This window comes from Acipenser ruthenus, chromosome 2 (genome assembly GCF_902713425.1).
Source record: "Acipenser ruthenus chromosome 2, fAciRut3.2 maternal haplotype, whole genome shotgun sequence".
NCBI classification, from domain to species: Eukaryota; Metazoa; Chordata; class Actinopteri; order Acipenseriformes; family Acipenseridae; genus Acipenser; species Acipenser ruthenus.
In genome coordinates, this window is record NC_081190.1 from 94,444,410 (window position 1) to 94,459,088 (window position 14,679).

Below are 14,679 nucleotides of genomic sequence, written 5' to 3' on the forward strand. Positions count from 1 at the left end.
TTTACAAATTAAAAAAAAATGTCACAAGACAACAGAGACACTGTAGTAGACTTGGTTATGAATCAATTTTCAAGAACTTTGTCAGAAAAATGGAGGTACAGTTTACACCAGAAATACCTGAACTGATGAAGGCACCAATTCTCAAACAGGTAATTATGTGGAATTACTTTCTGATTTCTGACTAGACGGCATGTTAAGCAATCACTTAGCCGCAGTATTCTCGGGTACCTGTAACAAGATTCCGAACGACTTAATCTCTTCAGTGCCTCAGGTTCTGCTAGATGCAGAAGTACAAGAAGGAAGCCAAGTACGTAGCTATGTAAACAACCGATGTTCTGTGAAAATGTGTTCCATTTACTAAAATAAAAATAATAATAAACATGCTTTTAAAAAGACCAAATTACCATTGGGCTTTTTTTTTTTTTAATTCGATTGATTTTTTAGTATTACTATGCAGGACAGCTGCTATAAGATTGTTACCTTTATTAAAAATGTGCACGGATGAATTTACCTGTTAATCTACCGATTAATCTACTAATGCCCATAAATTAACCGATCAAAAAATTTAATCGATTGACAGCTCCAGTTTGAATATATCTGTGTATTGAAAAAGAAAACAGATACAAATAATTTACTCAATTGTACAAGTTATCATGTACTGACTTAAAAGCAGCATTTGACCTTATAGCCAATTATTAAGAATGAAAATAATCTGTACTACTGAAAGTGATTTTAAATGTCATGCTAAAGGCCTTTGTAAGAGATTTCAATTGAGGGGCTATAATGAATCATTAATTCTCTGCTCGACCCCCTTCAATCCGGTTTTCGCCTGGCACACTCCAATGAAACTGCTCTTCTCTCCGTCACAGACTCTCTACTCTCTCCCTCTTCTCTATCCTTATTCTTCTCAACCTCTCTGCTGCCTTTAACACAGTTGATCACTCTATTCTCCTGTCCTCCCTCGCTGACCTGGGACTCTCCAGCACTGCTCTTGCCTGGCTCTCCGCCCACCTCTCTGAGCGTACCAGGTGTCCTGGAGTGGCTCATCCTCCGCCTTTTGCTCTCTTTCGACAGGAGTCAACCAAGGCTCAGTCTTGGGACCCACCTGCTCCCTGGGTCCCCTCATCACCTTCCATGGCTTCTCGTATCACATCTATGCTGATAATTTTCCTCTCCTTTCCCACCTTTGACTCCGATATTTCCGCCCGTATCGCTACGTCTCTCAGCCATCTCCTGGATGCACTGGCATCATCTCAAACTCAGCCTCTCCAAATCAGACCTCCCTTTCTTCTCCCCTCATCCTCCCCCACCACTGATCTCTCTATCTCTATTCTGCTTGAATCCCCCACCCTCTCTCTCTCCTCATCTACCAAGAACCTTGGTGTCACCCTTGACCCCTTCCTCACCTACTCTCAGCACATCTCTACTCTGGCACGCTCCTGTCGCTTATTCTCAGCAACATACGCAGAATTCACCCATTTCTCAACGACTACTCCACACAGCTCCTAGTTCAGGCCCTGGTACTGTCCCACCTTGACTACTGCAACTCCCTCCTGGCCGGCCTTCCTGCCTCTGCTACCCATCCACTCCAGATCATCCAAAACTCTGCAGCTCGCCTAGTCTTTTCCCTTCCTCATTTCTCCCACACTACACCACTGCTCCGCTCTCTGCACTGGCTCCCTATCGCTCTACGCATCCAATTCAAAACTCTTGTACTCGCCTATCACTGTCTCAACCTTTCTGCTCCCTCCTATCTCCAGACACCCCCTCTCGCCCCCTCCACTCCTCCACCTCTGCCAGACTAGCTGTACCCCCCTTCTGCTCTCCCGCCTCCAGAGCCTGCTCTCCCGCCTCCAGAGCCTGCTCTCTCTACCCTTGCCCCTCAGTGGTGGAACGACCTACCCACGGATATCAGGACTGCTCAGTCCCTGACCACCTTCCGGCGCCTCCTCAAGACAGACAGCATCTGTAAACATCACAACTCTCGATCATACTGGACTATATCGCACCCAATTGTACCAGTACTTGCACTGAACTGCTCCATACCTTGTCACATTCAATTACTGCTCCTAACTATAACTACTTACTGTATCTTGTATTTAATTTTACTCTTACAGGTAACCGTACTCATGTTTTTTGTAATTGCTCTTATTCTCATATTCTCTTATTCTCATCCATTTATCATACTTACTACATGTTCTTACTGGACTTTACTCTTATAAGCAAATATTTACTATAAGTTTTAACTGCTCTTAGTCAAACTCGTTCTTACTATTATTATGCTCTTACTTGAATTTGATCTTATTGTACTTTCATAACTGCTCTTATCTGTATTATGATATTCTGTAATGTGATATTTTCTAATGTGATAACTTGTAATGTGATACTTTATAATACAATACTTTGTACTGTGTTGTAACAATTGTAAGTCGCCCTGGATATGGACGTCTGCTAATAAATAAATAAATAAATAAATAAATAAATAAATAAATAATAAACAAGGTACGTAACATTGAGAGGGAGTCATTGTTAAAAGCTAAGTCAGCTCGCCAGTTAAATCTACCAGTAACATTTGTTTTTACTTTTTCGCCAGTCTCACGTTTTGTCCAGCGATTTAAGACTGGGTAATGTCTTTCAAGATTCTCCTAGGTTTGCCTAGGGCTAAGAATCTAATGTATGAGATTTCAGTGTGTATTGTATGAGATTTCACTATGTAGCATTTGAGTCTTCAGTATGTAGTGTATGAGATTTCAGTGTGTAGTGTATGAGGTGTCAGTTTGAATTATGCCCCTAACAGCGCCTCATAGCATTCTGGTACTGTATATTTCAACTATCATTTTAACTCTATTAATATTATTGTAGGTGTTTTGTTATATGTTTCTTCAATCATACATTTGTGTATAATTCTGATAAAACAGGTAATGTGTCATTCAAGGGGGGAGGTGGTCGGTGGTGCCTCCTCAAGACACACCTGTTCAGACAGCATCTGTAAACCTCACAACTCTTGACTATAATGGACTATATGGCACCCAATTGTACCAGTACTTGCATCAGCTTATGCTTGCACTGAACTGCTCCATACCCTGCTGTATTTTACCAATGCTCTTTATTGTAACTACTTCCTGCATCTTGTATTTGATTTTACTCTTATAGGTATCCGTATTCACGTTTTTGTAATTGCTCTTATTTGAAGTCGTTCTCTTTCATTTACTGTAGTTACTATGTGCTCTGGACTGCACTCGTATAAGCAAATATTTTTACTATAAATTAACTGCTCTAAGTAGAACTCACTCTTAAATGTAATTACTTACTGTATTCTTTATTTTGCTCTTTGAAAAGATCTTATTTTCTACTAATTTTTATCTGTAATGTGATACTTTGTACTGTGATATTTTGTAACACTTGTAAGTCGCCCTGGATAAGAGCGTCTGCTGAAATATTAAGTAGGCTACCTTAAGCTATAAATAACACTTTTCAAAAATTGGAGAAACAGTTCAAACATTATAAATATGTTTATTTTTAGTACAAGTCAATTAACTCCATCAGACAGGCCTCTTTTGCAGTGTACAATGTACCTTTTAACTATGTTTTTTTGGTTGTTTTTTGTTTTTATTATTTTAATGTTGCCTTACGCTTCAGCCCCTCCCTCGATGTAAAAGTCAAACTACGCCCATGTAGAGAGACAGATACGAATTCGATAATACTGGCAGTCACACAGAAAGTCTGCTACTGTCGACTTTATGGGTAGTACTATACTATACTATAGTAGGCTACTAGTGCTACTTTTTTCTTTGCATATTTATTACAACGGTACAGCGCCATGCTGAACAAATCGAACTACTCTTGGAAATTATACAGTCAGTACAGGAGAAAATAAGAGCCAACTATTCAATAACAGTGGAAAAATTTAAAACAAACAAAAAACATACCGATTAAAATATAATTTAAGAAAAATGCATTTATCGTAGATAACGTAATTTCATTTGAATATGGAGGCCACCAAAACAAAATGAATACAACCACTCTATTTTTGTAAATATATAATTATTTGTAAGGCAATAAGAGCTGTGGACAAGCGGGTACAATAATGTCTGCATTTCTTACCTGACAAGGTCAGACGGACGGCAAATCAGTAAAACAGTGGTACTGCTTTAGTTTCACTTTGTGAGTCCCCTTCCGTATCTACGTCTCCTTTCTGCTGACACAAGTCCCACCCCCCACTCCGTTTGTCTATGTAGTCTGCTACAGTCGGTAGCGCATATTCGCTGTGGCAGCATTTGAATGGTCAAAGTCTTTGCACATCAAAAGTTATAGAGCAAATGGGTTTAGTTGATATATTTTCGCCATAAGTGGAAATAAGTACATATACCATCATTTCCTGTTCAGGTGGACTTGCAGTAACGTATTTATTAGTCAAGTTGAAATGCGCCGCACAAGTTTGGTATTACTTCAAATTCAAATAGATTCAGGAAAATAAATGGGCTTGACTAGAGGGCAACTGGCAATATCGTTTATCTACCAGCGTATTTAAATTATTCTTCATACTGACAGATTGGCTAGTAATAGAGTTAAAACTACTGATATTACCGTTTTGATTATAATCTGTTTAGGGGTCCATTCAGTCAGCAATCTAGGGATTCTGTATGAACACTAAGACCTACAACATTTATCCTGGGTGGGGCTGCATCTGGCCAGTATGACACAGGTCCTGTGGTGTTCTTCATAAACTGTATGATGTTTATCTCAGCCTGGCAACGTGGGACCCGGTTTTTAAGTCTTGTACTCTTTTTGTTTAAATTCAGTGCTACAATACATGTCAATCTTTCTAGTCACAATTGCAGAAACACCCAATTGTTCTGCATTGGTAAATACTATTTTGGGTACCAGTGCACTTATGGGCCAACAAAGCTGTCCTTACAAGCATTTGTCTGTATTGCCTGACACAATTTTCTATGAAGGAATACAGTACCAAAATGTTTCAAAAGCAGGGGTCAGGCTGGGGTATGAGTGGGATCAAATGCCCCACCTCCTATAGCTTTGATAGTATGCAGAATGTAAAATGGGTAATTATTAAAATGTAAAATGGGTAAGTTTAGAAGGAACATGTCTGCCCTTGTTATTAAGTGACCACGCCCTGTACATGTTGCTAATGTGTACAAACTTGGGAAAGATCGTGCACGGACTTGCAGAGCACTTTTGTGTTTCCACCTCATCTTCTCGTATAGACTGTAGATGTTATCTGTGTCATGTGGTGTAGATGAACAGCAATTTTGTTCATTCACACCATAAGGATATTGATATTACTAATGAAATATTCTTCCTACTTTGTGGGATTTCATTGTCATCTTTTCATAGATTTCAGAAGTTGAGTAGTTTAATGCACACAAACACATCTACTGTAACAAAATACATGATATGTGTATATATTAGGCCCTGCCCCTTTTCATACTTGCCAACATTTGTAAACTGTTCAGTGGGACTGGGGGGGGGGGGGGGGTCTTTCACATCATACACAAGGAGCGGTCATATGCAAAAAACACTCATATCATAACACTCATTATCATATAATAGACATGTCCCCCAATGCCACACCACACACCATTGCAGTAAAAAGACATAATGAAGCGTTCTTAGCTTTGTATAAGTTAGTGATCAGCAGATGTGTCAGCCGCACAAAGAGCACAGCGTGTGGTTTTCACTAACTCTACGGTGCAGAATAAATGATTTTTTTTTTCCTATGGGTAAATATCAGGACTTTCTTCCTATGCATTGGGACGCGGGACATTTACTTGGAAATCGGCACTGTCCTGACCATATAGGCACTGTTGGCATGTATGCCTTTTTAAATAGAACACCAGCGTTAGCAAACATAAAGTTATATACTCGCACATCTAAAATCCTAGCTCTTTTGCGGCAATGGAAAGCAGAGACTTGCAGCTTTCAAAAGATCCCTTATTCATGTATTTACGGTAATCCTGTGCTGCACGAGGCTGTGCTGAATGGCCTGCAGCCCTGTGGGGTTTCCTGGAAACCACAGAAACCTGATCCCTCTGGACAGCAAGTCAACAAAAGTTTCAGAAGAAAAATCGCATCACAAAAAGCACAGGGACTTCACAAACCTTCGGAAACAAAAATACGTTTTACTGCTCAAGATGTCCTTCAAAAAAATAGAAGAAGAAGATGACAGTTCTGGATCAGATTTGGAGAGCTGTAATCCAGCAGAGGAATTGGATTTTGCTGATGGTATTGATATATATATATACACACACACACACACACACACACACACACACACACACACACACACACACACACACACACACACACACACACACACACACACACACACGCATATATATATATACAGCTCTGGAAAAAATTAAGAGACCACTGCAAAATTATCAGTTTCTCTGGTTTTACTATTTATAGGTATGTGTTTGGGTAAAATGAACATTTTTGTTTTATTCTATAAACTACTGACAACATTTCTCCCAAATTCCAAATAACACTAAGGTTGTCCTGGAAGAAAACTTGCTTCCTTCTGCTCTGACAATGTTCCCCAACTCTGAGGATTGGTTTTTCCAGCAGGACAATGCTCCATGCCACACAGCCAGGTGTGGATGGACCACCAGATCAAGACCCTGTCATGGCCAGCCCAATCTCCAGACCTGAACCCCATTGAAAACCTCTGGAATGTGATCAAGAGGAAGATGGATGGTCACAAGCCATCAAACAAAGCCGAGCTGCTTGAATTTTTGCGCCAGGAGTGGCATAAAGTCACCCAACATCAATGTGAAAGACTGGTGGAGAGCATGCCAAGACGCATGAAAGCTGTGCTTGAAAATCAGGGTTATTCCACCAAATATTGATTTCTGAACTCTTCCTAAGTTAAAACATTAGTATTGTGTTGTTTAAAAATGAATATGAACTTATTTTCTTTGCATTATTTGAGGTCTGACAACACTGCATCTTTTTTGTTATTTTGACCAGTTGTCATTTTCTGCAAATAAATGCTCTAAATGACAATATTTTTATTTGGAATTTGGGAGAGATGTTGTCAGTAGTTTATAGAATAAAACAAAAATGTTCATTTTACCCAAACACATATCTATAAATAGTAAAACCAGAGAAACTGATAATTTTGCAGTGGTCTCTTAATTTTTTCCAGAGCTGTATATATATATATATATATATATATATATATATATATATATATACAGTATATAGGTATAAACCACAACGGGCTGTGCGTATAGAACATAAGAAAGTTTACAAACAAGAGGAGGCCATTCGGCCCATCTTGCTCGTTTGGTTGTTAGAAGCTTATTGATCCCAGAATATCATCAAGCAGCTTCTTGAAGGATCCCAGGGTGTCAGCTTCAACAACATTACTGGGGAGTTGGTTCCAGACCCTCACAATTCTCTGTGTTAAAAAGTGGCTCCTATTTTCTGTTCTGAATGCCCCTTTATCTAATCTCCATTTGTGACCCCTGGTCCTTGTTTCTTTTTTCGGGTCAAAAAAGTCCCCTGGGTCGACATTGTCAATACCTTTTAGAATTTTGAATGCTTGAATCAGATCATCGCATAGTCTTCTTTGTTCAAGACTGAATAGATTCAATTCTTTTAGCCTGTCTGCATACGACATGCCTTTTAAACCAGGGATAATTCTGGTCGCTCTTCTTTGCACTCTTTCTAGAGCAGCAATATTCTTTTTGTAACGAGGTGACCAGAACTGAACACAATATTCTAGATGAGGTCTTACTAATGCATTGTAAAGTTTTAACATTATTTCCCTTGATTTAAATTCAACACTTTTCGTATATATCCGAGCATCTTGTTGGCCTTTTTTATAGCTTCCCCACACTGTCTAGATGAAGACATTTCTGAGTCAACATCAACTCCTAGGTCTTCTTCAATTTCAGTATCTCCCATATGATATTTATAATGCACATTTTTATTGCCTGCATGCAATACTTTACACTTTTCTCCATTAAATGTCATTTGCCATGTGTCTGCCCAGTTCTGTCTAGATCATTTTGAATGACCTTTGCTGCTGCAACAGTATTTGCCACTCATCCTATTTTTCTGTCTTCTGCAAATTTAACAAGTTTGCTTACTATACCAGAATCTAAATCATTAATGTAGATTAGGAATAGCAGAGGACCTAACACCTGATTGGAGGACCTGATTGGAGGAGCGGACACACTAGTTAACCTAGAGGTCATGAGCAAGGGTATAAATAGGGGTCATAGTGTAAGTGATCTGTTCCTTTGTAAATGGTTAGAACAATCTAGAAGGAGACCGCTGAAAAAAGGAAGCATGAGTGTTGTTTTTGTTTATTTTGTCTAGTAAAAACTGTTTGTTTTTGTTTCTAAAGACTACTAACGCTATCCGGAGCTGCAGCCACAGGCCAGCAACAAACCCGGACACCAGCACTTCCCTGTTTCACAACGTACCACAAGCACTAGTTTCAAACACTAAAATAAACACTCTGTTTTTTTGTTCTGTGTTACGTGTGGGTGAGGAAAGAACGTGGACTGTGTTTTATGGTTTCGGGTCAAACCCGAGGATTACAAACAAAGTGATACACACCGCTATATCGCTTCCATCATTTATTATTTACAGGTGTTTGCCCTAAGGCTATGGACATTGTATAATCAATAAACACCCTTGCACCTGGAAATCATTGTCTGTCTGTCTGTATCCATTCTGCACTGCACACACCTGTAACCACTCACCACTTTGCCACACGCGTTTGCAGTTCCAAGTACTCTTTCTGTGTACTTTGTTTTCGGTCCCTTTTAAACGCTCTGTAAAGTGCATTTTTCCGCTGAATATTTATTTTTTTATAATTGATCTATTAAACCATTTTGGCCATTTTGTTTTAGATTTTGATTTGTCTACTTTTGGTATGTAATTGTTTTGCGCCTCTAGTACTACAATTTTAAAAAACAGCCATCCTTTTTCTGTGGATGTTTTCTCTATTTTACTCCAATCTACTTCTGTTAGTCTCTTTTTCATACCTTCATAGTTTGCTTTTCTAAAATTGTAAACCTTAGCTTTAGTCATTACTTTTGGGGTTTTAAGAATCACTTCAAATCGGGGGTGTTTTATTGGCTAAAACCGAAAATCAGAAGCCCTAATTATATAGTACCTCCACACCTCGCCCTCTCTCAACAGAAGTCCCCAAAGGGTCAGTCTTGGGTCCTCTCCTGTTCTCTCTCTACACCCGCTCCCTGGGCCCTCTCATCGCATCCTATGGTTTCTCATACCATACCATATGCTGATGATGCCCAGATTTTCCTTTCCTTCCCCACCTCTGACTCCACCATCCCCTCCCATATCTCTATCTGTCTGTCTGCTATCTCCTCCTGGATGCACTCGCATCACCTCAAACTCAATCTCTCTAAATCTGACCTCCTTTTCTTTCCCTCCTCCTCCTCCCCCTCCTCTGATCTCTCTATCTCCGTTCCTCTGGATACCACACTCTCTCCCTCCTCCTCAGCTAAGAACCTCGGAGTCACCCTGGACCCCTGCCTCTCTTATTCTCAGCACATCTCCACCCTGGCATGCACTTGCCGATTCTTCCTGAGCAACATACGAAGAATCTGACCCTTCCTCACCAACTGCACCACCCAGCTCCTGGTCCAGGCCCTGGTACTCTCCTGCCTAGACTACTGCAACTCCCTCCTGGCTGGCCTCCCTGCGTCCGCCACCCGTCCGCTCCAGCTCATCCAGCACTCCGCTCCCGCCTGGTGTTCTCTCTGCCTCGCTTCTCCCACGCAATTCCACTGCTCCACTCACTCCACTGGCTCCCGATCACCACTCGCATCCAGTTCGAGACTCTTGTACTAGCCTTGACCAGACTGCACCAAGCTACCTCCAGACCCTCATCTCTCCCTATGCCCCCACTCGACCTCTCTGCTCCTCCTGCACTAGAAAACTGGCTCTACCTCCTCTAAGCTCCCCTGCCTCCAGAACCCGCTCCTTCTTCACCCTCGCCCCGCAGTGGTGGAATGACCTTCCTACAGATGTCAGGACTGCCCAGTCCCTGACCATCTTCCGGCGCTTCAAGACTCACCTTTTCAGACAGCCTCTTTTCCATCTGGACACTTATCACTCTTCCTTAAATGCACTTTACTTGCTCTTATCTGCTCCCTATTTTACTGCATTTAACCCTGTACTTTAGAGTACTGTAATCTGTCAAGTCTCATTTAATCTATAGTATTTTGTATTTAATTATATCCTGATGTAACTATCACTGAAGTGATTGTATTTTATCTTTCTCTTAATTGTATTAAATCTTGTACTGTGATTCTTGAAATGTATTTTGTTTACGACTGTAAGTCGGCCTGGATAAGGGCGTCTGTTAAGAAATTAATAAATAATAATATTCGTCTCCATCACTCTCAGACAACCAAGTTTCTGTAACACCTATCACATCGTAGTTACTTGTTAGTGCAGTAGCTTCAAGTTCTAACATTTTGTTTCTGAGACTTCTAGTATTTAGATAAATACATTTAGCATTTAGATAAATATATTTAATGGCTGTCTTACCTGAGTTGTTGCCCTTGTTTTGATGTGGTATCCCATCTGTTTATACATCAGCGGAACCACATGGCCCGAAGTGGTTTATATCGCTTATATCACGGTTAACTGTCATTTGGGGGGATGAAAAATAATTAAAATAATTACAACAGATTTTTAATTAAGACAAAACCTGACACTTTTATTTTGTATACATCCGCAGGGTAATATAGTCCAACATTTAATTTAATTACATTTATTGATCTCATTAAAAATAAATTGCACATGTCCGTTTATTGTGACTTTCTGCATCGAATGTGGCATCTCACTAGAAACTACTAGGACTGAACACACACTGATGATGGGCGGAGTTTCAAATGACACAGAGCAGGAAGTAAGGGGAAAAGCTGCCATGGATGCTGAAGCTGTATCATGTGTATCAGGTGAGTTTGTGTACTCGTTATATGCGAGGCACACATATTGAAGTCCGTTTTCATAGTTTCGGATCTCAAAAGATGTTTTTGTTAGTTGTCGGAGACCCTTGCGTCCAAGTTGTGCCAGATTTAGTTGAACATCAAACCAGACTTTACGCACCAATCTGACCGCGGTGTCGGGGGACAGTACCTCAGTTTCCCGCAGACGCTTAAAATCCTGGCCGGTAATTCATGGGGTCGTGTCTGACCTTGACTTTTCTAAAAGTTTTCATGACTGAAAGGAATACATTATTGTCTGTTTTAAACTCGCTCTGTCAGCAGAGATGTTAAAATGCATATTGTTAAAATATGTATTTAGTTCAGCTCAGCGTTATAAAACTGGAGACTGAATACTGGTCTTCAGCTGAACTTCTTGCACTGGCATAAAAGTCCCTTATGTTGTTGATTTTTTTTATTTACTATTTTAGTGTTTTTTCAATCAGTTTTTTTCTTCTATTTCATTTAGCTGTTCCTCATCTACTGTTATGTGTCTACTTTTGACAGTTGCTGGTGCACTTATTGTATTTGTATTTTATTTTTCAGATGGACTGCTGTCTTCACTCAGAAAGCTGGTGTTGTACCAGTTATCTGGAGTTTCATCCCCAAATATATTAAAGGAAATAGGTGGAATGACTCTCATTTTTGACAGTGGTTTTGTAACTAATAACAAATAAAATGGCAGTTTGTTATGGAATTTAGAATGCAGTGGTGCGTAGTGATTTATTCAAAGTGAAGCGGCTCATTAGTATGCAAGCCGAGCTATACGCTATATATACGTAGGGTCATGTGATGCTGTTTAACCATGAAATTGTTTTGTTACAAAATCTACGGTGCGTAAATTATTATGTATTTTTTTGTATGAATAGAAGCTTGTTCCTCTTGTAATTCTTATATTTATGTAGTTTTCGAGATAACTACAGAGCAACCACCCTCACACTCACCACACAAAGAGCAACAACCCCCCCCTCCTCCCCTCCTCCCCTCCTCCAGCCACAAGAAGGAGAGCATCCACCCCCACACCCACCACACAGTGGTCAACAGTTTTTTTGATTTACAGAGAAGTAGATGAGATAAGTGGAACACAACCAGAAGACCAGAAAACATTCCGCAAGAGAGAGCAAAATCCAGTGGCTATGTACTAGGTTTTTTTCAGGAGGTGACTACTAGAGTCGACAAGGATAGTGCGTATGACATAATCTACTTAGATTTTCAAAAGACATTTGACAGAGTACCGCAGGAAAGACAATACCCAAAGATGAAATCAGTGGGAATAAATGGTAAAGTAGCAGCATGGATTCATAACTGGTTACAAGCTAGAACGTGGAGAGTTATAATTAGATGCCAGGCATCAAACTGGAGAAATGTAACAAGTGGTGTACCACAGGGATCAGTATTAGGACCATTATTATTCCTAATCTATATACAGTGCCTTGCGAAAGTATTCGGCCCCCTTGAACTTTGCGACCTTTTGCCACATTTCAGGCTTCAAACATAAAGATATGAAACTGTAATTTTTTGTGAAGAATCAACAACAAGTGGGACACAATCATGAAGTGGAACGAAATTTATTGGATATTTCAAACTTTTTTAACAAATAAAAAACTGAAAAATTGGGCGTGCAAAATTATTCAGCCCCTTTACTTTCAGTGCAGCAAACTCTCTCCAGAAGTTCAGTGAGGATCTCTGAATGATCCAATGTTGACCTAAATGACTAATGATGATAAATAGAATCCACCTGTGTGTAATCAAGTCTCTGTATAAATGCACCTGCACTGTGATAGTCTCAGAGGTCCGTTTAAAGCGCAGAGAGCATCATGAAGAACAAGGAACACACCAGGCAGGTCCGAGATACTGTTGTGGAGAAGTTTAAAGCTGGATTTGGATACAAAAAGATTTCCCAAGCTTTAAACATCCCAAGGAGCACTGTGCAAGCGATAATATTGAAATGGAAGGAGTATCAGACCACTGCAAATCTACCAAGACCTGGCCGTCCCTCTAAACTTTCAGCTCATACAAGGAGAAGACTGATCAGAGATGCAGCCAAGAGGCCCATGATCACTCTGGATGAACTGCAGAGATCTACAGCTGAGGTGGGAGACTCTGTCCATAGGACAACAATCAGTCGTATACTGCACAAATCTGGCCTTTATGGAAGAGTGGCAAGAAGAAAGCCATTTCTTAAAGATATCCATAAAAAGTGTCGTTTACAGTTTGCCACAAGCCACCTGGGAGACACACCAAACATATGGAAGAAGGTGCTCTGGTCAGATGAAACCAAAATCGAACTTTTTGGCAACAATGCAAAACGTTATGTTTGGCGTAAAAGCAACACAGCTCATCACCCTGAACACACCATCCCCACTGTCAAACATGGTGGTGGCAGCATCATGGTTTGGGCCTGCTTTTCTTCAGCAGGGACAGGGAAGATGGTTAAAATTGATGGGAAGATGGATGGAGCCAAATACAGGACCATTCTGGAAGAAAACCTGATGGAGTCTGCAAAAGACCTGAGACTGGGACGGAGATTTGTCTTCCAACAAGACAATGATCCAAAACATACAGTACGGAGAAGTTAAAAAAAGGCAAATAGAATGTTAGGTTATATAGCCAAGACAGATTAATTTAAATCTATAGAAGTTTTATAAAAATGTTACAATGCTCTGGTACGACCACACCTAGAATACTGTGTACAGTTCTGGTCCTCATATCATAAGAAATACATAGAGGCATTGGAAAGAGTACAGAGGAGAGCAACACAATTAATTCCAGTATTAAAAGTCATGTCATATGAAGATAGACTGAAAGAGCTGACTATATAGCTTAGAAAGATGGAGAGTCAGAGGCGACTTAATAGAGGTACAATATTTAAAATTATCAAGGGGTTTAACAAAGTAACTGCTGAAAATAATTTTTCACAGGTCACAGAGAATAGAACCAGGGGCCACGGGTGGAAGCTAAAGAACGGTATATTCAGAACCATTTGGTGAACCAATGCAACAGGCTGCCAGAGAGAGCTGTTGAAGCAGAGACTATCGGATCCTTCAAGAAAAGACTGGATGCTGTCATGAACAATACTGTATAACCCTCTCTGTGACCATAATAAAACCTTTAGCTAGCCGCCTGGAGAAAGGGTTAATTGGTATGCAATCCATTAGCCCTCAAAGCCGTAGCCATAAATGAATTGACTAAGGAGGTGCCTCCTTCTTCCAATCTCACTTCATTTTTTAAATCTAGACCTAAACATTTATTAATGGTACATCAAGCAGCACCAACAGATCTGTTTTTTTTTCTAATCAAAAACATGAGAAATGCTCTTGTTTACAATGAATAACAACAGTCTACAATGAATGTCACTGTTTTATTAATTTATTCATAAAAAAGAAATAAACTTCCAAAACTCACTTTGTAAATTACATTCAATGTATATTAAAACAAAACATAGAAACACAATTATTTTATTATGGGAAAATAGATTAAACTGTAACACTACCATGGGTGACGAGGCAGAAGTAACTGTTTACAATCCTGCGTTCCCTTCCCCTTGTAATACAGTACTAGGATGCCCACTGCTGGAATCTTCCATTCATGCACGCCACAGACGATTATGGATTTCAAAACTCTCCCTTTGCCTTTGTAAACTTCAAAGTACAATAATATTTATTATAATTTAACACAGTAT

General features: G+C 39.8%; 1 protein-coding gene and 1 long non-coding RNA gene across 4 annotated transcripts in view; one reads left to right on the forward strand and one right to left on the reverse strand.

Annotated features, from left to right (window-relative positions):
• LOC117408411 (uncharacterized) overlaps nucleotides 1–10,670 on the reverse strand; it is a 29,113-nt gene extending 18,443 nt beyond the window's left edge. For 2 of the 3 annotated variants that reach the window (XM_034013375.2, XM_034013373.2), the window contains exon 1: nucleotides 4,105–4,202. The gene's annotated coding sequence lies outside the window, so the exon portion shown is untranslated. Of the gene's footprint in view, nucleotides 1–4,104; nucleotides 4,203–10,557 lie in introns of those variants that run through there. The other variant, XM_059004256.1, reaches the window with a different exon arrangement.
• Nucleotides 10,671–10,996: 326 nt separating this feature from the next.
• Nucleotides 10,997–11,701, forward strand: LOC131705308 (uncharacterized). Its single transcript, XR_009310299.1, has 2 exons — nucleotides 10,997–11,185; nucleotides 11,544–11,701. It is a non-coding gene; the product is annotated as an uncharacterized LOC131705308 (long non-coding RNA).
• The last annotated feature ends 2,978 nt before the right edge of the window (nucleotides 11,702–14,679 follow it).